General features: G+C 38.9%; 1 long non-coding RNA gene across 2 annotated transcripts in view; it reads left to right on the top strand.

Annotated features, from left to right (window-relative positions):
• Positions 1-22,843, top strand: part of Gm31815 — a 75,384-nt gene extending 52,541 nt beyond the window's left edge. The window contains exons 1-3 of one of the 2 annotated variants that reach the window (XR_373650.4): positions 11,714-11,826; positions 16,950-17,019; positions 20,950-22,843. This is a non-coding gene — a long non-coding RNA (predicted gene, 31815). Of the gene's footprint in view, positions 1-11,713; positions 11,827-16,949; positions 17,020-20,949 lie in introns of those variants that run through there. The other variant, XR_865679.2, reaches the window with a different exon arrangement.
• Positions 22,844-23,257: the final 414 nt, after the last annotated feature.

Raw genomic sequence — 23,257 nt, 5'->3', positions numbered from 1 at the left:
CCAAGAAGGGAAATATGGGAGAAGGAGGTAAGTGGTTTTGCTGCACCCTGAAACCAATGATGAGCTTCTTGACATGAGCTCCTAAAAATCCCTCCATCATAGTTAGGAAACCAGCAGAGCACATTCTCATCAACCTGTCATGAGATTCTATTCATTAATCCTCTTAAGTATATGCTATACAAGGTCTCAGATATAAGGATCTTAGAGTCTAGCCTCTAGAAGCCCAGGGTCTATATGTTTCTTTCATTTATTTGAGAAGGCTTTGTAGCCTAAAGCCAACCTTGACAAGCTCTTTTTCCATTCCACTGTTTACTTATCTCTAGGATGCTGCCAATATTATTTATCTTGTAGCTCCACTGTGAAGATTAAACTATCATGTGCTAAAGTCAGCCCGTATCAATTTAAACCTCAATTAATTGATATTATTTTTATTAATATAAGGGACTTTTTCTTGGGAATTTTGTCAGAGTCTAGGGTTTTATTTTGTCCAATTGAATGAAAGTGCTTGCAGATGCTGTAACAGAAAGCCCCACACAATGTTACAAGATCTTGGTAAAAATCCTAAGCCTGACAGTATTCTGGCTCATACATCTTCTAGTGTTACTACTTTTGAACTCCCCATGATTATTTAGGAAATGAGAAGGAATTTTTAGATCATCCTCCTGACTTTAGCTATAGGTGGCTTTTTGTATTGGTTAGAAAACAGGAATGTTAGTCCATATGGTCACACTGATATCTCTGATACAGCTTCCAGCATAAACCAAAGCAGTTTATTATTTTCCACATGTGAGTTCCAGCTTGTCTGGTGATTTGTGTATTTTGGAACCTTGAGAATCTCATGATCAAAAATTGCAGCATCATGCATCAAAGCCACCCAGAGTTTCTTTTCTCAGATGAAATTAGGAAATTGCAATAACATCACAAGTGCATTGTAGACAGTAAAAGATAGAAAACACACACCTTTCCCTGGCAAGATGAGCCAGTATTCATATAAACAAAGCATACTTGACTCATAAATTCTACTATTGTAGATACAAGATCTAGCTAATGAAGGCAAAGGATGTAATGGGCCACGCAAAGCCTAGGCTGAGTGAGAAAGCAGTGGTAGCATGTTTTGCTGGTCAACCTTTCTCTAACTAGAAATGTGGAAGATCACCTTGATCTTCTGTCTGACTTTCAGAATAGCTCCATTCCTCTTGAATTTCATGGAATAGATCTCCACCAAAATAAGCTGTGGTGTATACCCATAGTTAGTAGGTGACCCTTTGAACATTCCACCCCTAGCTACCCACATCATAGTTTTCTTTGCATCTTCAATCAGTCCTGAGACAAAACCCCATTCGAGTTTTCTAATTATATAGGTCCCTCCAGAGTCAATCAAGGAAGCATCTATTTGGACCAACAATATGTATATTCTGCTATGACTAGAAAATAATTCTATGATGTAGACTCTTTTTGTGAATTACAGAAAATGAAATGAAGATATCCAAGGCAATTAAAGAAAATGTCATATCTAAATAGTAATGAAGGCATCTGCTGAGAATTCAGGAATTGGAGGTGGACATGAATCGTGTAATAACATGGGGAAGAAGATTCATATGAGCCTTGGCAGTGTCCAGATTTAGAGAAGAGGTGGTAGGGAGAAGCACTGAAAAGAGTAGACATAAAACAGAAAGCAAAGAACTCAAGAGTAGATGTGTATGAAATAGAGCAGGGGTGATATTTTCTAATAAAAAAAAGGCTTCAGGAATTCAAGTTACATTCTGTTACAGCTCTAACCACCCTTCATTATTCATTGCCATGCATCTAAGAATCCCAAGGACCTTTCTTGACATTAGTTGATGGGACTCTTCAGAGAACTTCATGAAACCAGAAGGGAAGCAATAAGAGCCAGCTACTGTGTTTTCCTTCTTAATTTTAGCATTACACAGAGAGCCTGACAAAGAATGCTTTCACCATCCTGAATTCCTCCCTCACTCCAATCCCATCCCACCATCAACAGGAAGAGATGTTCATAGCCAGAAGAGCATGAGCTGGCCAAGCATGCAGCTGGTGGGGAAGGTACCACTGGGTACCTGTGCAGGCCCTGAGTTGCTCTGGCAGCGGGCCTCACAAGGAGGCTGCTTTCTAGTGGAGATTTCACTGTTTCAAGACAGCAAAACCAGTTTCAGTCCTTCTGGTGGTAAACTTAGTTCTCTTTCAATACACCTTCAGTGAAAGAGACAGAGAGAATTGTCTTTCTCATAAGGCATCTTTCCAGGAAAATACACACTGGCACATTTTCCTTTCAGTGCAAATTTCCATCTGCTTCAGTGCCCTGGTATAATCTGGAAGAAGGATTTATGTATATATTTCTCTGACTATATTGCAAGACTTTTTTAGACAAGACATGTTACTGTGATGAGTGTGTTATTTCAAAAAAATAGACAAATGTGTTTCTCTTTCTTCAATGTCAGAATGTATTAAGTAACAGCGAATTTATAAGAGATAGTGGTTTCAATGGCAGCCATTTGCCAGATACTTCTGCTTTCCTTGGTAAAGCTGGCTGAGTCAAGCCTGGGCTCTTCTATTCTAGTCTTAATTGCCATTACTAATTCTCAGGCCACGCCCTCCACGCCATCCAGTGAAGACATCAATCTAAGAGTGTATATACGGTTTATAGAGTGGTTGTAAAGGGAAAAGACTATATGGCAGAGTTCACAAGGTTTCAGAAGTGAGCCCATGGACATGGAAATAGAGTCCTTCTTACACGTGTTCTTGAGACCGGCCAGGAAGAACGCAGCAAACCGGAATCTTCTGCGGCAAAACTTTATTGCTTACATCTTCAGGAGCAAGAGTGCAAGAGTGCAAGAGCTCTATTGCTTACATCTTTAGGAGCCAGAGCGCAAGAGCACAAGAGTGCAAGAGCAAAAGCAAGAGCTCTATTGCTTACATCTTTAGGAGCCAGAGCACAAGAGAGCAAGAGTGCAAGAGCAAGAGCAAGAGAGCAAGAGAGAGAATGGCGAAACCCCGTCCCTTTTTAAGGAGAATTATTCTCCGCCTAGGACGTATTACTCCCTGATTGGCTGCAGCCCATCAGCCGAGTTGTCGTCACGGGGAAGGCAGAGCACATGGGGTGGAGAACTACCCTTGGCACATGCGCAGATTATTTGTTTACCACTTAGAACACAGGATGTCAGCGCCATCTTGCAACGGCGAATGTGAGAGCGGCGCCCCACAGATCCCCCTTTTCTTTTAATAAGAGCAATAGGCCACCCATATTAATGAGAGTGGAGATAGAGGTCAAATCCCCAGTGTGCAGGTAAAGGAGCCGTACACATAACCTCCTCTCAGGCTCATCACCCAGAGGGGTCCTGGTCTGGTCCCGTGTCGTTTTGCCTGGGGAGAAGGACACTTGGACACTCAACCTTCTTGAAAGATGACATGTCTCCCTAGAATAGGCTCATATATGCCGCAGAGCCCTTCTACTGCAGTGCTTAGCCGTGCAACTCTCTCGGGCTGCTGAAGCACACTCACTCTATCCCATGCAATGAGACTAGCCTCATGGGGTGCAAGAGCTGAATGGCCAGCGACCTATTGCTTAAGCATAGATATATCAGGGGAAGCACCATGTTCTAGAGCTGCAAGTGCCTGGGCAATAACCACTTGTCTCTCCTAGTTTGAGCCTTAAGCTTACAGACCAACCAAAGAAGCAACACTAATCCACAGCAAAGTGTATCTCCAAATAATCCCACCCATACCCATTCTTTAAAGAAGGAAAATGCTGAGGAGATCCAATTGGGTAATCCTTTGGTCAGGGACAGGTCCAAGCGCGTGGAGTTGACCTGAATGATGGCAAGTCTCAATTCCCGAAGGGTCTGTTCAAATTCAGCCGTCCAATTCTGTAACATATACTGAGAAAGACTTTTTGACAAATTAGCTGCCCTAGTAAATTTCTCATACTGAATGGAAGTAACGCACAATCCCGGAAACTTTTGTTCACATCCCAGCTGAGCTATTTGCCATAATACATCTAGTTGTTCCTGGACAAGATCTATGCGTTGATTAACCAGCATGAGACCTCCCTGTATCTTGACATTAGCTGAGGCCTGTTTATCTATGACTGTGGTCACCGAGGCTGACAATGTGTTAATGGTGTCAGTCGTCTGTCTAGACAGAGCCAAGGCTGTCTGAATCAAGGCCAAACCCAGTTCCTAGTTAGTGGTAAAAAAGCAGGGGAATACTTGAGCATTATACATCACCGGCATTGGGAGTGGAAATGTCGACATTATCTCCCAACGCTGCTCTCTCTTTGTTATTGTCGCCCTGGACATCACCAAGACGAGGGACATCAGTATTCCCTTGGTCAGTCTGGATTTTTCGGGTGAGTCTTTCTGGTATCCAAAATGGGTTGTCTTCATTCTGTGGAAAAACACAAACAGCTCCCCTGGATCTTATCAAAATAGGATCCGGGCCATACCATTTATTATCAAGGACATTTTTCCATTTAACCATCTCATTGGGCCTATCTGGCTCTGAACAATGACGTTCAGCTGCAGTATGGCCATGAGCATCAAGATTTAAAAAATTGAGTGTAAAGAGTGCCATAGACACAGACACTCTTGGTACTCGGGGTAGAGCCTTGACTCCCCCTTTTCTGTTTTATTAGATAGGATTTGAGGGTGCGATGCGCACGCTCAACAATACCCTGTCCTTGAGGGTTGTATGGAAGTCCAGTCAGGTGGGTCACGTCCATCTGACGGCAGAACTGCTGGAATTTTTGAGATGTATAAGCTGGTCCATTATCAGTCTTAAGGAGTTTGGGTTTCCCCCAAGCACTCCATGCCTCAAGGCAATGTTAAATCACATGTGAGGCCTTTTCTCTGGTTAACGGAGAGGCAAACATGATGCCAGAACATGTGTCAATGGACACATGTAAATATTGATTTCTCCCAAAGGAGGAAATATGCGTGACATCCATTTGCCAGACCTGTAATGGCCTGACACCACGAGGGTTTACCCCTACATGAGTAGATAAAATTTGACAACAATCTAAAGGCATTATTAAGTAATCAGAATCATTTTCAGTAGAACCAATCCCTCTGGCGGCTCGAGGAATACCAGAGGAAGGAAAAACAGCCATGTAGGCTTGGCAAAATCATTAGTTGAGCTATTCTGTCCCCTTGTGATATAGAAAAGACAACTTGAGGACAAGAACAGAGAACCTGAAGTTCCCCTTTATAATCCTGATCTACAACTCCAGGGTGGATAATAAGACCTTGTAGGCTGCAAGAGCCTGCCTCTGTCATTCTGGCCACAAAATCTGAGAAGGACTCCTGAGGTCCCTGGACGATCTTTGTTAGTTGTCCAGTGGCTTCACCTGCTCGGGAGAGCGCCTTCCAGGCCCTAATAGCCTTTTCATCTGATTCAGAACTACTAAGAACTGCCTTCTTGAGCTCATCTAGTGATGAGTATAGGCTCCTTCTCCTAGAAACCTCCGCTGATTGATATTTTTTCTTTTCTTTTTCCTTCTCCTTCCTTCCAATCTCTCCCCAGGTATTCTTACCTGACCTTAACTTTTCCTCGGGTTCAAGACCCTTGGAAAGGCCTGTATACTTATTTTGTGTACCATATTTCCTCTTTGCTCCTACTCTCTCTCCCCGCTTTACTTCTGATAGATTGCCCTGAATTTCATCCAGAATTTTCAGCCCTCCCTTAACCGCTTGATAACATGTGAAAAGGAACAAAAAGGCTCCTAACACTAGAGAAAGTTCAAGGCCAAACATACCTTGTAAAGCTATTTCCCACTTTACTTCTGATAGACTGTCTTGAATTTCGTTAGAAAGTTCAAGGCCAGACGTACCTTGTAAAGCTATTTCCCACTTTACTTCTGATAGACTGTCTTGAATTTCGTTAGAAAGTTCAAGACCAGACTTACCTTGTAAAGCTATACTTACGGGTACCCTGTTCCCCAGCTGAAGAGTTCTGAATTCACGCAGTTGAATCCTTCTCAACAGTCTGTGTTGCGGGAACACTTCATTACCACCGTTCCCCAGCTGAGGAGTTCTGAATCCAGGCTGGATCCTTCTCAACAGTCTGTTTTACGGGAACACTTCATTACCATGACCCGCAGTTCTGGTTCCGGAATGAGGGATCTTCCTTGCACCGGTGATGGTAACCGTCCCGGGTTTTCTTGTCCCAGGATTTCTCGTCCCGGGTTTTCTCGTCTCGGGTTTCAGCACCAACTCTTACACGCGTTCTCGCAACCGGCCAGGAAGAACGCAGCAAACCGGGATCTTCTGCGGCAAAACTTTATTGCTTACATCTTCAGGAGCAAGAGTGCAAGAGTGCAAGAGCTCTATTGCTTACATCTTTAGGAGCCAGAGCGCAAGAGCGCAAGAGTGCAAGAGCAAAAGCAAGAGCTCTATTGCTTACATCTTTAGGAGCCAGAGCGCAAGAGCTCTATTGCTTACATCTTTAGGAGCCAGAGCACAAGAGAGCAAGAGTGCAAGAGCAAGAGCAAGAGAGCAAGAGAGAGAATGGCGAAACCCCGTCCCTTTTTAAGGAGAATTATTCTCCGCCTAGGACGTATTACTCCCTGATTGGCTGCAGCCCATCAGCCGAGTTGTCGTCACGGGGAAGGCAGAGCACATGGGGTGGAGAACTACCCTTGGCACATGCGCAGATTATTTGTTTACCACTTAGAACACAGGATGTCAGCGCCATCTTGCAACGGCGAATGTGAGGGCGGCTCCCCACAAGTCCTCATTGGTGATAACAGCCAATGGTGGTAAGAAGGCTGTGGAGAAACAGAACATCAGTGGTTGTGAGTGTCACAGATCTGAGAGTGAGATCTCAGAGTTGAGTCCAGCTGCAGAGGCAAAAAAAAAAAAAAAAAGATAGACAAAGGAACAGGTATATGGAAAGACAGCAGTTGATTAGGCTACATCAAATGTGGGGACCAACCAGAGCTGAAGGCCTTTCTTCCTGACAGCCTTTGCGTGGTCAGATAAGAAGTTGGTGGCAGTTGTCACCATCACAAAGCTAGACGCTCACCTTTTAGTGAGCTGTAGAACAAGGAGTTACATCCCTTCCTTGGTCTGGTGTATCTGACAAGTTCTCTTGCCCAGTGTTCCCAAGATTATTTTAATGTATTTCTGTGCTGCTGATAAATTTATTGAGTAGAACCTTTTCTATTCCCAGGAATAAGTCATGTATAAGCTTTTACTATGTTGGTGGTACCAAACAGATGGTGATTTGAATTCCTGGTCCCCAGTTAATAAAACTGGTTTGTGAAGGATTAGGAGGTCTGTCACTAAGGGTTGGCTTTGAGGTTTTAAAATATATGCATGCAACACCAATTAATGAAGAAACCCATGAATTTGAAAAACAACAAGAATGGTATAAGGCAGTGTATAGAGAAAGAAAAGAGAAGAGGAAACTGATGTCAATATATTTTAATCTCAAAACAAAACAACTCCTGATATCCCCAGTGTACTTAATGTCTCCTGTTTGAGTTTCAAGATGTGAGCTCTCAGCTGTTCTTGTCTCCATGCCTACACTCTGCCATCATAAATCCTCACTCTCTAGAACTATAAGTCAAGTTAAATGCTTTATTTTATAAGTTGCCTTGGTCATGGTATTTTATCATAGCAATAGTAAAGTTACCACATGTCCACCTAGATAGACAATCATCCTCCATCCTCAAAATGGAGTCAAAGGCTACAAAATATGAAGAGGTAAATAAATAAAATACTGTTTTTACACAATATGGAGGAAAAAAGCTTATTGTCAAGAAAGCTTAGTTTGGTCTAAACAGGAACATTCCCTGGAATGGAGCAGAGTGGTTGACTTCATACTGGATGTTCAACAAGTGGAAGGTGGACTAAATGTATATCTTGGTGGTAGAGTACTTATCTAGTATGAGTGAGTCTTGGGCTCCTCCCTAGTACTACAGAACAAAAAAAAGAAAAAAAATGTTGGATGATAGAAGAGAAGAGCCTCAAGTCATTGCCCTTAAATCTCTCCAGGACAACCACATCATAAAGAAGGTTGTGGGGAAGAAAGAAAGTCTCTCCTGAACCAGGGTCATTACACTCTAGTTTAGACTGGAGATTTCCTTAGGAAAAACAACAATAGTAATCAACCAGATCCCCCAGAGCTCCCAGGGACTAAACCACCAACCAAAGAATACACTTGGAGGGACCCATGGCTCCAGCTGCATATGTAGCAGAGAATGGCCTTATCTGGCATCACTGGGAGGGGAGGCCCTTGGTCCTATGAAGCCTTGAAGTATAGGGGTGATGAAGTAGGAGTGGGTAGGTGGGTGGAGAAGCACCCTCATAGAAACAAGAGGGTGGAATAGGAGGTTTTTAGAGGGGAAACCTGGAAGGGGGATAGCATCTGAAATATAAATAAATAAAATAACCAATAAAATTTGTTTAAAGAGGAAAAAATTAGATGTCTAGATTAAGTAGGTATTTCTCAAAGTAGCTTTTAGCTCCTTTGGTCACGGAATGCAAGTTTACTAAAGAGTTGAAGCCATTTCTTTTAAAAGGAGATGGTGATACCTGAAGTAAATGGCTCTGTCAGAAGCCATCATAAAAGAAGCTAAAAACCAGCAGGTGATCTTCCTGAGATGAGTCTGCCTTGGACTAAAATCTACGATGGATTTGCTCCAGCAGGCAAGGCCCAGGAAATTTTCATTTTAGGAAGGATTCCTGCTATTAATATGCTTTTCCTCTTAATATTAAACATATGACTATCACTGGGTATTAGCCCTCCCTTTTGAGCAGATCTCTGCAGAACAACAAAGATAGTAATATGTAGACAGATAGATGACTTCTTATGATCCTATAAGAATTTCTAAAATTATAGTAATTATTATGCTCTTTGATAATGGGACTGCTATTAAATCCTTTCTGATAATCAAAACTGCAATGAGAATTCTGCCATTCTTCAAGTGTCATGGCTTAATTGTTTCTGAGACATCAGGCAGACTTCTACTACTCAGAGCACATTCCAAGAGGTTGTACAAGCCATTAACCAGGTTATGAAAAGGAAAGCAAGGATTTACTATAGGTGCTAGGACAGAAGATAAGTATTGACTGGATTTATCTGTACAAAACTTCACTAGCTATTTAGTCACAGAAATTATAGTTTTTAACTTTTCGTATACTGGTATTGCTGTGACAGATGATGAAAGTTTAGTCAGATAATTACTCCTAATGGATATGCATGTAAACATTCTCTGTTGTAAACTTCTTATTCAATTTATGATTTGAATTTATGTGTGAACTTGTGATGAACTTTTTACCATGTGATCATTTATTCTGACATATATAAGTGCTGAGGACAAAGAGAAGAGGGGACTCCTTATCTCTCTTTTCCTTAGCCCAGGTCCCCTAACTGCTTATTCCTGCTTTTTCTTACAACACTTATTTCCTTTTCCTCAGGAGCTCTTTCCCCCTTTTGCTTTAACCCTTTCATAGGAAACTCCTTAGAACTTAGAAACAAAGGATAAAAATCACTTTTCAAAGTGTCCCTTTTTCTTCCTGCAACTTCAACTAGCAGGCTGCAGAGTTGAGCAGTTCTACATTACTTAATCCCCTGCTGTTTTATGATAAGGTGCTAAACAGTTTCTTGCCTCAGAGGAACTCACAAAAGGCAGGTCATCTATTGAGGCAAAGTGACTTAGACTTAAAATAGGTAAATGTTTTATTATTATACAACAACCCTAAATATCTAAGACTAAGTCTTACCCCCAGCAATGCTCTTCCCTCTTCACTGCCTCAAAAAGAACAAAGAACAAGAAAGAAGAACAGTTGTGGCTGGCCTCCAGGTTAGCTCTTCTTCACCCACTCACATTTTTGACACATTCAAGGAGACCTTGTTTATCCTAAAAATTATTTCATTCCTTATTGATTATAGAATAAAATAACTAGCTAAGAGTTCAACATACCTCCCTGCGACTACACACGTAATGGGTAAATCAACAGAAGAAACTTAGTTTCCATGGGAAACGAAGGCACAATGACATTCTCAAACCATTTGGGGAGCTGGAGGATTATAATGAGACTGTGTATTACCAGAAAACCTGTCAAGATCCTACACACTGTCTTTAAGGAAAATCCCCCATGAAAGTTAGCCAGAGTAAAGTCTGCAGGTGAATGAATTTCCTAGGGGACTACTTTGTAACAGAGAGTATACCCAGCTGTCTACATGTTTCTTCAACAAGGTTATAACTCTTCTTTTGTTTACATAGGCTTTAGTATATTTTTATGATCAACTCAAGACCTAACTGTAATCTTATCCGATGTGGTACCAGTATTTAGAATGACATAGCACCCAGCAACAGTACACTATGTTAATTGCCAATTATGCCCAGGAAGAAACAGCTGTGGAGTCCTGGAATCAAGGGCAAAGATATTCATAATGCCAAATAACTGTGAACATCTCCTTTGGCTTTCAGAACACAGCAGAATCCCAAGCTTCCCGCTACTTAATACTCTACCAACCAGTCCACATTGCTACTCACATATACTGCACTCAAACATGTCACTTTCCACTTCCCTTTTGGAAGTGCCAGCCCTTACTCATTGTTCCTCTCCTTAAGCATTTGTAAACAGAAATGCCAACTTCTCATTTTAGCACCATACAGGCACATTCTATATCTTAACTGAAAAGTTCATCAGTATCAGAAACTGTGTTGATAGAACATGTGTTTGAAGACAAGCACATAGTCCTTATGTTGAAGTTGATCTAACCACTGCCAAATAATGGTCGATAGGTTTAGGTGAGGTAGCCTATCCTGCAATTCTGTTGTTCATTACTTTGCTAAGTGAGATCTTTTCAGACATAATGTCTTCTAGAGCCACTAAAGGAAAACAAAGGACAGATTTTGCCATCAATTTCCCGAAAAACACAATAAAAAAGTAACAAAATACGCATGCAATGATGACCCTAATAAGTCAGCTGATTATGTTTGTCCTCCTGGGACTATTGTAAGAGCTCCTGTATCATGGGAAAAAAAGTGTCACTGAGATCCAAAAGGACAAGTAATATGCAAGACAAAATAGAAAACAGCTTGAGCTTTGTTTCCCTGTTTCCTGATTATTATTGACACATCAAGAGCTTTCACAGGCTAGCAACTTCCTAGTTCTACCGTCTATTATAAACTGCTCTGGGATAATGTCCCAGTTTCCACCCTTATTGTGTTAATGAAACAAATTATTTAAATGACTTCAAAGCATACACAAACTTTTTTTTTTGGTCCAGTTATTCAAAACACATTTAACACTATAAACCACAGATGCTTTCTATAGCTATGGAATCTGCTTTAAGGGACTCAATCACTCTTATTTGACAGCAGAGAGTTTGTAAACAATGAACATTCTATGTGTTCTTTAAGGGGAAAAAATGTTTATGATTTACTTGTGTAGGGGAATCTAAAATTTACTTCCTTAGCAATTTTCAAGGATGCAGTAAGTGGTAATTATATTCACTTGTACAATGTGTCTCTTGAACTTATTCCTGCTAATGGAGTAAGTTTCCTTTCTTGCCCTCTTTTATTCCCTGAAGACACCATCTGCTCACTACTTCAAAGAGCTCAGTTTCTGAAGATGTCACAGGGAGAGGCCATGCCGCATCTCTCTATATCCAGCTTTTTTTGCTAAATGTAATATCCACCAGGCCCCTTCTGCGTTGTTGGAAATATGTTTTTCCTTCCCTTTCAGGCAGAACAGCATTTCATTGCAGATGCTTGCTGTGTTCTTCATCCATTCATTTGCTTGAAGAGTACTCTCAGGTTGATTCCATGTGTTAGCCGCCAAGCAGAACGCTGCAATGGTACAGACTGACTTTATTTCTTTGGGTTATAAACTTTTTGGTGGGATTCATAGATCACATGTTGGTTCTGTCTTTCATTTTTGGGAGAACTTCCATGGTAAATGGGTGGATGTAAAATTTTACATTTCTACAAACGTGTGCCAAGAGTTAAGTTACTCGCTTCCATATGAGCACTTAAAATGTAATGACATCCATCCTACCTGGTGACAAAATGTGTGTATTGTCATCTGGTTCCCAAGAAGGTACTGTGTCCTGTTGATTGTTCCCTCTATTGCCAGAAACTTTGAGTTTTAGAGGATCTCACCTTGGCTATGGTTGCTTTTGTTACCTGGCACCTTTGCTGAGTTAGCAAAATAAATGTTCAAAAAAAAAAATTCATGGAATTTTCTTCCCATGTCTTCCTGTAGTAACTTTACAAGTTTTTTCCCCTTAAAATTTTAACTATATTTTGAGTTTGACTTTTAATGGGGTATAAAAATATAGGGTATACTTCTGTTTTTCTGCATGGGTTTATTCAGATTTCTCAACATCATTTGTTAAAGTAACCTATCTTTCTCCATGCCATGTACCTGTTTTCTATGCAGGAAATCATGTAATTATAAATATGAACTTAATTTAGGTTCTCTTGTTCCACTGATCTATGTGTCTATAAAGCTGCGAGGTCCATGCTATTATTAAAGCTTGGTGATGTAATTTGAAGTTAGGTTGTACAATGCCTCAGACTTTCTTCTTTTGGCAAAGATCTTTTGCATATTCTGAGTATTTGTGGTCCTGTATGAATTTCAGGATTACTTTCCTATTTCTATTGAAAACACTAGTATGAATTTTGTGGGGTTTGTATTGAACCTGTAGACTGCTTTGGAAAATAAAGACAGACTAGCATTGTTTATTCTTCCAGCCAATGAACATGGACTGACTTCCTGTTTAATATCTCCTTCCATTTCTTTCATGAGTATTGTTTTTAGTGTATAGATCTTCCACCTCCTTGATTAAACTTATCCCTAAGTATTTTATTTTATTTTTATTACAAAATGAATTGGGGGGGGGGGGTTGAGACAGGGTTTCTCTGTATAGTCCTGGCCGTCCTGGAACTCACTTTGTAGACCAGGCTAGCCTCGAACTCAGAAATCCACCTGCCTCTGCCTCCCGAGTGCTGGGATTAAAGGTGTGCACCACCACGCCCGGCTACAAAATGAATTTCTTTCATGACTGTTTTTTAGATAGTTGAATGGACAGATTAGCTTGTAATTTTAAACATTGGCTCCATATCTGGTAATTTTACTGAATTCAGGAAGTTTCTAAGATTTTCTATGTGATCATGGTCATTTGACAAGAGGCTATTCCAGTTCTTCCTTTATTGTCTATCTCTGCTTTCTCTGTTGACATGGATTTCCAACACTGTTCAAAAGAAGTACAAGAATGAGCATCTTGCTTTTTTCCTGTTCCCAATCTTCAAGAAAATGCTCTTTGGGTCTTTCACCACTGGGTATGATGCTACTGTGACTGTGTCACACAAACCTTTATTGTGTTGAAGCACATTCCTTCCCACCTTAATTTTCTGGGATATATAAACATAATATGAAGAAATGTTTAATTTCGCTAGATGCTCTTTTTTTGCCTCTACTTAGATTTGCGATTGCCACAGAATTTTTCATGTCACCGTAGGTTGAGGATAAATCCACTTGAGGATGGTCAATGTTCATTTTAATACGATGTTGAATTCAGTTGGGTAGCATTTTGTTAAGGACTATTTTCATCTGTATTTATTGGAAAAACAAATATGTAATGTTATTTTCTTTTATAGAGTCATTTTCTGGATTTAGTATCAGATAGTGCAGACCTCATAAAATCAGTTCATGAATGTTTTCACCTCATAAAATTGGTTTATGAGTATGTCTACCTCATAAAATCAGTTTATGAGTATTTCTTCTCTATATTTTTTCTTAGAAATTTGTCAATAATTAGTATTACTTGCTGAAATGGTATAATTCACTCACTGAAGCAATCAAATTTGGTGCTTTTTAATGGAATTTTTATTATTGATTTGGTGTCTTTATGCATGATTCCTCCATTCACATTTTCTATTTTTCATGTGTATTTCTAAAAATTCATATTTTTTTAAGTTTTACAGTTTGATCTGTTACTTTTTATAGCAATCTTTGTAATCCTTTCCATTTCAGTGGTAAAATCTTTAACACATCTATATATCTATTTCCACTTCTGATTTTGAGCCTTCCCTCTTTTTTCTAAATATTTGTTTATTTTGTAGTTTCAAAGGAATATCTGTATTTATTGATATATTCAGAATTTTCTAGTTCTTTGTTTCTGCTCTGCCTTTTATAATTTTCTTTTATTGAGTATAAATTTGCTTTGTTCATTTTTGGGCTTCTTGATTATAACTTCGAGTTGCTTACTTGAGGTCTTCCTATCTAATGTGAAATTATCATTGAAAACTGTTGAGGTTAAGGGATTGTTTCACAGAGCACACAGACACCAATCTCAGTCATACAGGGGTAGTTTATTGAACATACACCCCAGGACTGGTCAACCAAGGCCACGTTCCAGATTTGGGAACTGAAACATGACCCAGAGTTAAGATCCCACAGGATTTTTAAGCCCAAAATCCACAATCATCTGTGCCAAGTTATATCACCATCAGGATTTACAGGTAGGGGGTTTCCTTAGTAACATGTCTTTGTTGTATATTTATCCTGCTCCTATTGGTTGAGGTATTCAACTGTGGCAGGGAACTTGTCTTATGTAATATTCATGTCCTAACTTGTCCACCAGGATGGGACTAGTCTAAAATTTACATCTTATCTTGCCAACCATGATGTCAGTTACCAATGTACATGTCTCCTTCTGCCAAGTAAGATGTCAGTGTCCAGGGAGGTCTCAGGAACTTTACCGAACTAATGGAAGTCTTTTTTTTTTATCTTTTCATATGTTTATTAGGACCCCTGCATTTGTTCTTCCCTGAATGCATTTATTTTTATTAGGTATTTTCTTTATTTACATTTCAAATGCAATCCCCTTTCCTAGTTTCCCCTCTGAAAAACCCCTATCTCTTTCCCCTCCCCCTGTTCACCAACCCACCCACTCCCACTTCCTGGCCCTGGCATTCCCCTATTCTGGGGCATAGAACCTTCACAGGACCAAGGGTTTCTCCTCCTATTGATGACCAACTAGGCCATCCTCTGCTGCATATGCAGCTAGAGCCATGAGTCCCACCATATGTTTTCTTTGGTTGGTGGTTTAGGCCCAGGAAGCTGACTTCCACTGTGATTATTTCCCAGCAGAATGGAACATAACAGAATAGGCAACTAACCTTGGCATTAGAAAGTTTCCTGGTAACAGCAGAAACATATGAGAAAGTTTCCTTATAATGGCAGTTTATCAAGGTAACATTTAGCTAGGCCTTGACAAAACCTTGCTTTATAGAAGTACTCTTTCTCCCTTTGTTTTTTATGTCATGTTCACATCTAAAGAAACATTTTTTGATGTCTCTTTTTAAATTTATCCTTCAAAGACCAAGATAGGCCACTTGAGATAATATCAGCAACTCTTGTTTTCCAGTTTAATCAGCCAGGCTATCTCTTTATTGGTGAGTTGAGGCATTTATCTTTAAGATTATTATTGAGAGACATTTAGTAATTTTTATAACTTTTATAACTTTTTATTTTCTGGCTGATTGGATTATTTTCCCTACTGGTATCAGGGATTGCTATTATTGTGTAAGGTATGATGGATTCCTTCCTAGCTCTTTGTTCATCCATCCCATTCATGAAATGTATTCTGTCCTAGTGTCCTCACCATGGAAACTGTCTTTCTTCCCTCTCTTTTCCTGGCTTTTCAGGTTGCTGATGAGAGACATGATGTCATTTTAATATGTTTTCCTTTGTATATGAGTTAGCACCTTTTTCCTAATAGTTTTTTATTTTGGTCTCATATATATATTTGTACCTTGGACATCATATGTTATGCAAGGTTCTTGCTGGTCATGACCATTTAGAGGCTTTAAATGCCGTTAGTGTCTGTCTTCCCCTGGGTTTGGAGTATCTGGATTTCACATCACTAAATAGATCCTTAATAACTTTATGTTTTCATCCCATTTCACCTTCCAGCCCATGGATTCACAGGCTTAGTTTCCTGATTTTATTCTAGAGATTGAATGTATGGCCATGGTTCGTTCTTTTTCTTTCTTTCTTTCTTTCTTTCTTTCTTTCTTTCTTTCTCTCTCTCTCTCTCTCTCTCTTCCTCTCTTTCTTTCTTTCTTTCTTCCTTTCTTTCTTTTCTTCCTTCCTTCCTTCCTTTCTTACTTCCTTTATTCATGTTTGAATATAGTATGTGTTGACCAATGACCTCCATCATTGGTACTTTTCTTCTGTTCAGTTGCTCTCTTGGTTGTACTTTCTACTGTGTACTCTATTTTATTCATGGATTTTCATTTCCAAGATTTTTTTCAAAATTGTAATGTCCTTACAGAATTTTTCATGCTGTTAATTATTTTTGATCAGTACTCCTTATTTTTTAATCCACTTACTGATTGTTTTTCCTCTCTGGGTCTGGTTTTCTTGATCAGATTGTGAATGGAATCCATCTACTAGTTTTCAGAATCTTTTAAGCCATCTATAATTTTTACCAGTAAACTTTTAAAATCTTCAACCAACATTTGACCAATGTCAATATTCTTTTATTCTGAAGTTGAGGTCTTACAATCTTTTGGAAGATTCAAGTTGCCTTGGTTTTCCACATTGCTTGTTTTCTGTGTTGCAATGTGTGCATCTACTGGTTGAGATAGATTCACTAGTTTTAATTAGGAATATTGTTGGAAAGCCTACTTCTTGAGACCTCAATCCCCAATACCACTCAGAACAGAAAAACAAATGAACTGCTCAAATAGCTTTTCAGTGAGACTTCTGATCCCCTTCCCACAGCAGGGCTATGTCCTTTTGGTTTACTTCTTTTTCTCCACACTTTTCAGATACCTTTGTGGATTTCTGTTTTAGTGTGTGTGTGTGTGTGTGTGTTAGTGTGTGTGTGTGTATATGCATGTATATATATGTATATATATGCATATGTGTGTGAACTTTTTTTTTATTCTGATGATTTGTTTTCATCAGGTCACACAGGAGCAACTTCTGGTCTACCCTACCCTAAAGAAATGACTCTAAGCTATTTCCAATGTCAAAGGTGAGCTTGACATTTTCAGTTTGATGATGGAAGTTAATCCTGGACTCCATGTGTGACTAAAAGATAATAAAAACAAAAACAAAAATAAGCAAACAAACAAGAAAAGAAAGTGATAATAAAAGGCCTGAAAAGTGAGTTGAAAAGCCCAACACATTTACTGTGGGGTCAAATAATGTTTTCTGAGATAGAAAACTCCAGCAGTGTTCAAATTGTATAAGGGAAAGTACAGTTATAACAGTGGAATTTTAAGATGCCACAAAACCATAAAAGACAGAATAAATCAGATGTGTGGAATAAGTTGGCAAAAACACTCAGGTGAGCAGGAAGCCTCTAAAGGTCTATGTCTCGATTTCCAAAGCCTAAATACCAAGGTCCACTTACCAGCATCCCCTTTATGGCCATCTGATCTTTGGTAACATTCTTTAAAAGCTTTGTCTTTTTACTACTTTGTCAGTTTCTAGCAGGGCAGTTCAAAAGTTGGATCAGTATTAGGACTTCAAGTTCCTAAATTTATCAATAAAAAGCAATGTTATGGCTATAGCTATTTCCACAGTAGACACTTCTTTTCTTTTTTTTTTTTTTGAAAAAAAAAAATTCAACCAAGATACTCAGTTTACTACTTTGTCAGTTTCTAGCAGGGCAGTTCAAAAGTTGGATCAGTATTAGGACTTCTAGTTCCTAAATTTATCAATAAAAAGCAATGTTATGGCTATAGCTATTTCCACAGTAGACACTTCTTTTCTTTTTTTTTTTTTTTGAAAAAAAAAAATTCAACCAAGATACTCAGTTTACTACTTTGTCAGTTTCTAGCAGGGCAGTTCAAAAGTTGGATCAGTATTAGGACTTCTAGTTCCTAAATTTATCAATAAAAAGCAATGTTATGGCTATAGCTATTTCCACAGTAGACACTTCTTTTTTTTTTTTTTTGAAAAAAAAAATTCAACCAAGATACTCTATCCACATCAAACATGACCATCCTTGTAAGTGTGATGTAAAATTAAATTTTACCATCCAAAATTGAAAATATGATTTAAATTTCCCATAGTTAGCTGCTATTTCAGAAGATAAACTGCCAAGTCGGGGATTTTTAAGATACACAAAGAAACTTACTGTGATCTATAAGTGCCCTCCACAATAATGTCAAAGTCTAGTCTTACTCTCCAGTGCTCCGGTGTGTTGGCAGCTGAGGGTTCGAGAGAGCATGGGAATCATAAAGGTCCCAGCAACACTTACTCTTGATTAAGGCTAGAGTAGCAGGCACTTGCTGGGGAATAGAGTTGCTCTCTCCTGTCTTCCCAACTTCTGCTGGGTGAGGGTAAAGTAAGGCACAAGGCATTGCCTCCTTGCTTTTATGTTTCCCAAACCCCAAATTGTTAGAAATAAAATTCTGTTTCCAATAACCCCCAGTCTGTGGAACTGTACTGCAGAACCACGGGAAGACTATGTCAAAGACATTGGAAATAAGTTCTGGTGAGTGTTTTATGCTCTGATTTCCTGTGAAAAGAGGAAGTTCTCCCATGCAGTAAATAACTTCAGAGCATGAAAATTAATGAATCAGATGTTTTCATCACTGAAGCAAACAAAATAGGAAGTTCTGAAGTCATCATCTTCCACTAGAAGATAATCAATTTTCCATTCAAGAAGCAAGAACTCTCATAAGAACTGGAAAGGGGAATAAATCACCTTGTTCCTGTTCATTCAATCAACTAAATAACTAACAACAAAAATATACTAATTACGTTTGGTCATGTGGCTCTGTGGGTAAAGGGACATACCATGCAGTCTTAGTAACCTGAGGTCAGTCCCCGACTGCATGGTGTTGTCCTCTGGCCTCTATATTGTGTGTCATGGCATGTGTTACCTTCCCTTCCCCCATTAAAGGGAAGCCAGTAGTTGGGCTTTTCTTAGGCCTAGTTACGAAGCATCAAACTTCCTGGGAGACTCTACCCTAAAGACTGTCAGGGCTAACTTACTACAGAGTCTTCCAGTTCTTCAGTGGCAAAGAATGAAAAGCAATTACTGTATCAGCACACACTGCACACACTGCAAAACTAGGGATTAACTTAGAACGCTTCTAAGTCTGACTCCAAGACCTCAGCATATTCCTGCATTTGAGTCAAGACAAACAATATGAAACTTGCCTAAAGATAAATCCTTGCACTTGGGTTGAATAACATGATTATGTGTGAATAACATAAAGATGACCCAAAGAAGGGGCAGGGAGACAACGCTTTAGCTGATGAACTGGAATAGCTAGCTACTCACAACATTTAAGGCCATTCTAGGCACTGTGGAAGAGTAGTGCTTGGATGAGGAGCAAATGGTGTCTCCCTGGATCCATTACAAATGAAGCCTATTCTGGAGTGCTGCATTTTAGTTTCAGTGGAACAACTAGACTGAGAGCAGGGAGGGACAGGTGATTACAATCACATTTACATACCATTGTAGTCCACACATCTTAGATGTACTCATGGATAATGATTATGGTTTCCATGGTTATCCTATGATATAAATACTATGTCCAGAAGAGAACAGTTGAGAGTTACTGAGCTCACCTGAAAACCCACATCTTAGACATACTCGTGGATACTGATTTTGATCAGAGAGAGAGAAAGAGAGAGAGAGAGAGAGAGAGAGAGAGTTACTCAGCTAACCTGAAAACCCACATTCACACAAAAACATGTAGATGAACAAATGTAACAGACTCAGTCATCATCGCCCAACTGGAAGCAGCCAAGATAACTTTACTAGGGATTGAATAAGAAATATTGGCACATTCCTACAAGGCAAAACTATTGTTAAGATCTAATGTTTGTGTTGTCTCAAATTTCATCTTAAAATCCTAACATAACCAAGTAAGAAACCTGGAGTATTTGAGAAGTATATTGATTAGTTAACAATTAGTTAATAAGTTAGCGTCAATTGACACAACTTGAGAAGGGAGCCTTAATTAGGTGTCGCTTATATCAGATTATTCTACAGGCATGTCTATGGGGGATTGTTTTGATGGTTAACTAACCCAGCCCACTATTGGTATCATCACATTCCATTGACAGAGATTTTAAGACTGTGGAAGTGTGGGAGAGTGGAAGAGGCTGTCTGGAAGCAAGCAGGTAGCATGGGGTGTATCTCTCTGCACTTACCTACCTTGAAATGAAATAAGAATCACAAGCATTTGTTTGGAAATATAATATGTGGGAAAAACTATGTGTGTGGATTTACAGACAGAAAAACAAAACAAAACAAAACAAAACAAAACAAACAGCAAGCTGCCTGAGTTCCTGCCTTGACTTCCCCCCAAATAAAGGACCATAGCCAAATAAACTTTTCCCTCCCCTGAATTGCTTTTGGTCAAGGAGTTTTATTACAGCAACAAAAATGAAACTAGAATAGGCTACTCTCTTATGAAAATGAAAAATTATGAATAGAATTAATGTTGTTGCAAACAGGCCTAAGATTTCAACTACAAAGAACTATAGGCAACCAAGGAAGGCTAAAAATAAGAGAAATAGTCTTTCCTATGAACGAACCTTCCAATTGGTTTTCCAAAACCAAGTGGTCAGCTCTAAATCCATATACATACAAGTAACATATGGACTAAGCAGGTTGTATTATTAACAACTAAAGAAAAAACTAAAAGCCATGAAATTGGGAAAAAGGGCGTGGGTTGAGAAGGTAGATGGGCTTGGGGGACAAAAGGAATGAAGGAAGATTCTATAATTATATTTTAATTTCAAAACTATATGTCTCAAGAAAAGGCCCAAACAAGTACCTTACCACTTTTACCACATGAGTTTACAGCAGAAATGACCATCTAGGAAGCACATTGAGACAAATATGTTTTGGTTTAGACTTGCTCACTCCTAGAACTGTGAAAAAATAAATTTAATTTGTTCATTTAAAAAATTACTATAATTATTTCTTTTATAGAGATCGGTGCCAAAACTGAGGGGCACTAACCAAGCTTGGTTAGTCAATGGCAAGGACAGATCGGAGGCTTCTTGGCATCACTTTTGGGATTTCTTCTGTATCACAAGTGTGCTGTTCAGTGGAGAGAAGAAAATGCTGGGGGATTTTTACCACCCGTCACACATCAGATGGTTATTGTATGAGAAAAGATTGCTCTGAGGATTACTTTGAAGATAACTGGAATTATCAAAGGCTATATAAAAACAAATCAGTAGGAATAAAAAAGGTAATCGCACTTCCTAATAGAGCTCTGATTTTCCTAGAAGCTCAAAAGAACAAGAATCTGTGCAAAGGGTTTTCCTTTCCTCTCGTCTTTTGCATAAACTTCTCTATTTTCACTGTGAAAGCAGAAGTGGAAAAATGAGAACGAGGATATGTTAACAGTGACCATGGAAAAAAGAACCACTAATAGTCTCATTTGCCTGATGCTTTGGGATTGTAGCACCAAAACCTTTCCTGGAACATAGCAATCTGCTGTCACTTCACTTAAAGAAAAGATGAAAGAAAGAATGGCCTATAGTAACCTTAGCTCAGTTAGGTCACTCTAAACTTGAACTCAGCTAAAGCACTCAGAGCCTTTCTGAGTACTTTAGTACTATAGTACTAATGTAGTACTAAGGTCTACCTTAGCCAGTACTAATGTGGTACTAAAGTCCACTTTAGGCAGTACACAGTTTTTAAAAATAAATTACTTATTTTTATTTTAGGTACATTGGTAATTTGACCACATGTATGTCTGTGTGAGGTTGTCAGATCCCCTGGAACAGGAGTTAAAGACAATTGAGAGTTGCCATGTGGGTGCTGGGAATTGAACCCAGGTTCTCTGATAGAGCAGCCAGTGCTCTTAACCACTGATGCATCTCTCTAGCCCCAACAAGCACATATTTTAACATTAATTAAATGCATGCACTTTAGCCTCAAATAAATTCTATCTGTAGGCAGTTTCTTATCACTTTTAAGATGTTGTAGTAATAGGGTTCATTAAATTCCTCCAGCTTAAGTTCTTTCATGCACTGGCTATAGATTAGGACAACTATAAAGTTATCACAAAAGTAACTTCTGAAAAGAGTCATTAGCCATAATCCCTGTATTTGTGGAAGGCTGATTGTATAAATGGTTTTGAGAGTCAGGAAGGATACACTGAAATACAACTGGGGGAGGCAGAGAGGAGAGAGTGCTGAGAGAGTCTATACAGGATTCCTGATGCTGCACTGGCGCCTCTCTCCAGTGAATGATAAAGAAGGGCACAGAGAGGAGAGATGTGGCCAGACAGTTTTACAGCTGGGCTCCAATCGACAGCTCGTAAGTAAAGCACGACAGGTGGGGCATAGGATGAAGGCAATTTTTAAATAGCGACACAAAGCTTCTGAAAGAGAGCCCAACCAGCTACAGTCTAGGAGGAGTTCAAGTTAGTAATGGGGAAATCTGATTATATGTGCTTTTTTCCTTCTTTGTTTAAAGAAAAATAATTAAGCAAAATAAATACTTGACCCGTTATTAATAATAGAATCACATAGGCCTTTATGATAAAGTCAAAGGAGTTCTTCAGAACGTGGATTGCTTTCTTCGCTTTAAAAAAAATTCTTTAAATCGTTTAAAAATATCACACATTTACATAATAAATTTTAGTTGTCTTCATCCCTCACCCCCTCTCGTTGTCCCTCTCTCCTCTTGGACTTATTTTCAACATGTCCCTATTCTGTTTCATATCGTCTTTCTGTGTGTGACTCACTGAGTTTAATTAACATTTATTCCAATTTCTCTTAGTAATATTTTTAAGTAACTGCTACACATCAAATATCATGTAAACGCTGGCAGTAGTAATAAGAAGGATTTTTTTTCTATTAAGAAGTTGATAGTCCAGTATGAAGAAAAATATGAAAGTAAATATAAAACATATAACTAAAATAATTATAATAATAAAGATGTGAATAAAACTCAATTAGTTGGAAATATATCCAACTCTGCCTGGATATCTAGAGAGTTAAAAGACAGGAAAGAATTTATGACAAAGGCATTTCATTAAATGAATTCCTACAGGACTAGTTGGTAAAACTCATTTAAGAGATAACAATACACTGGGCTTCCTGTGATTTTTGTATTCACCTAGTTCTGTCCACTATACTGATTTTTTCTCTTTGCTAAAAATAAATTTAGCAAAATTTCATAATGCCCGGAAAAATGCTAGAGACAGGAGAGATAATAGAGATAAGAGAGGCTATGAAAGAACTAGAGAACTATAAAAATTGGTAAATGCTATTTGTATTTT

The sequence above is a fragment of the Mus musculus genome, chromosome 1 (genome assembly GCF_000001635.26).
Source record: "Mus musculus strain C57BL/6J chromosome 1, GRCm38.p6 C57BL/6J".
Lineage (NCBI taxonomy): Eukaryota > Metazoa > Chordata > Mammalia > Rodentia > Muridae > Mus > Mus musculus.
This window is presented reverse-complemented; position numbering and strand designations above follow the sequence as displayed.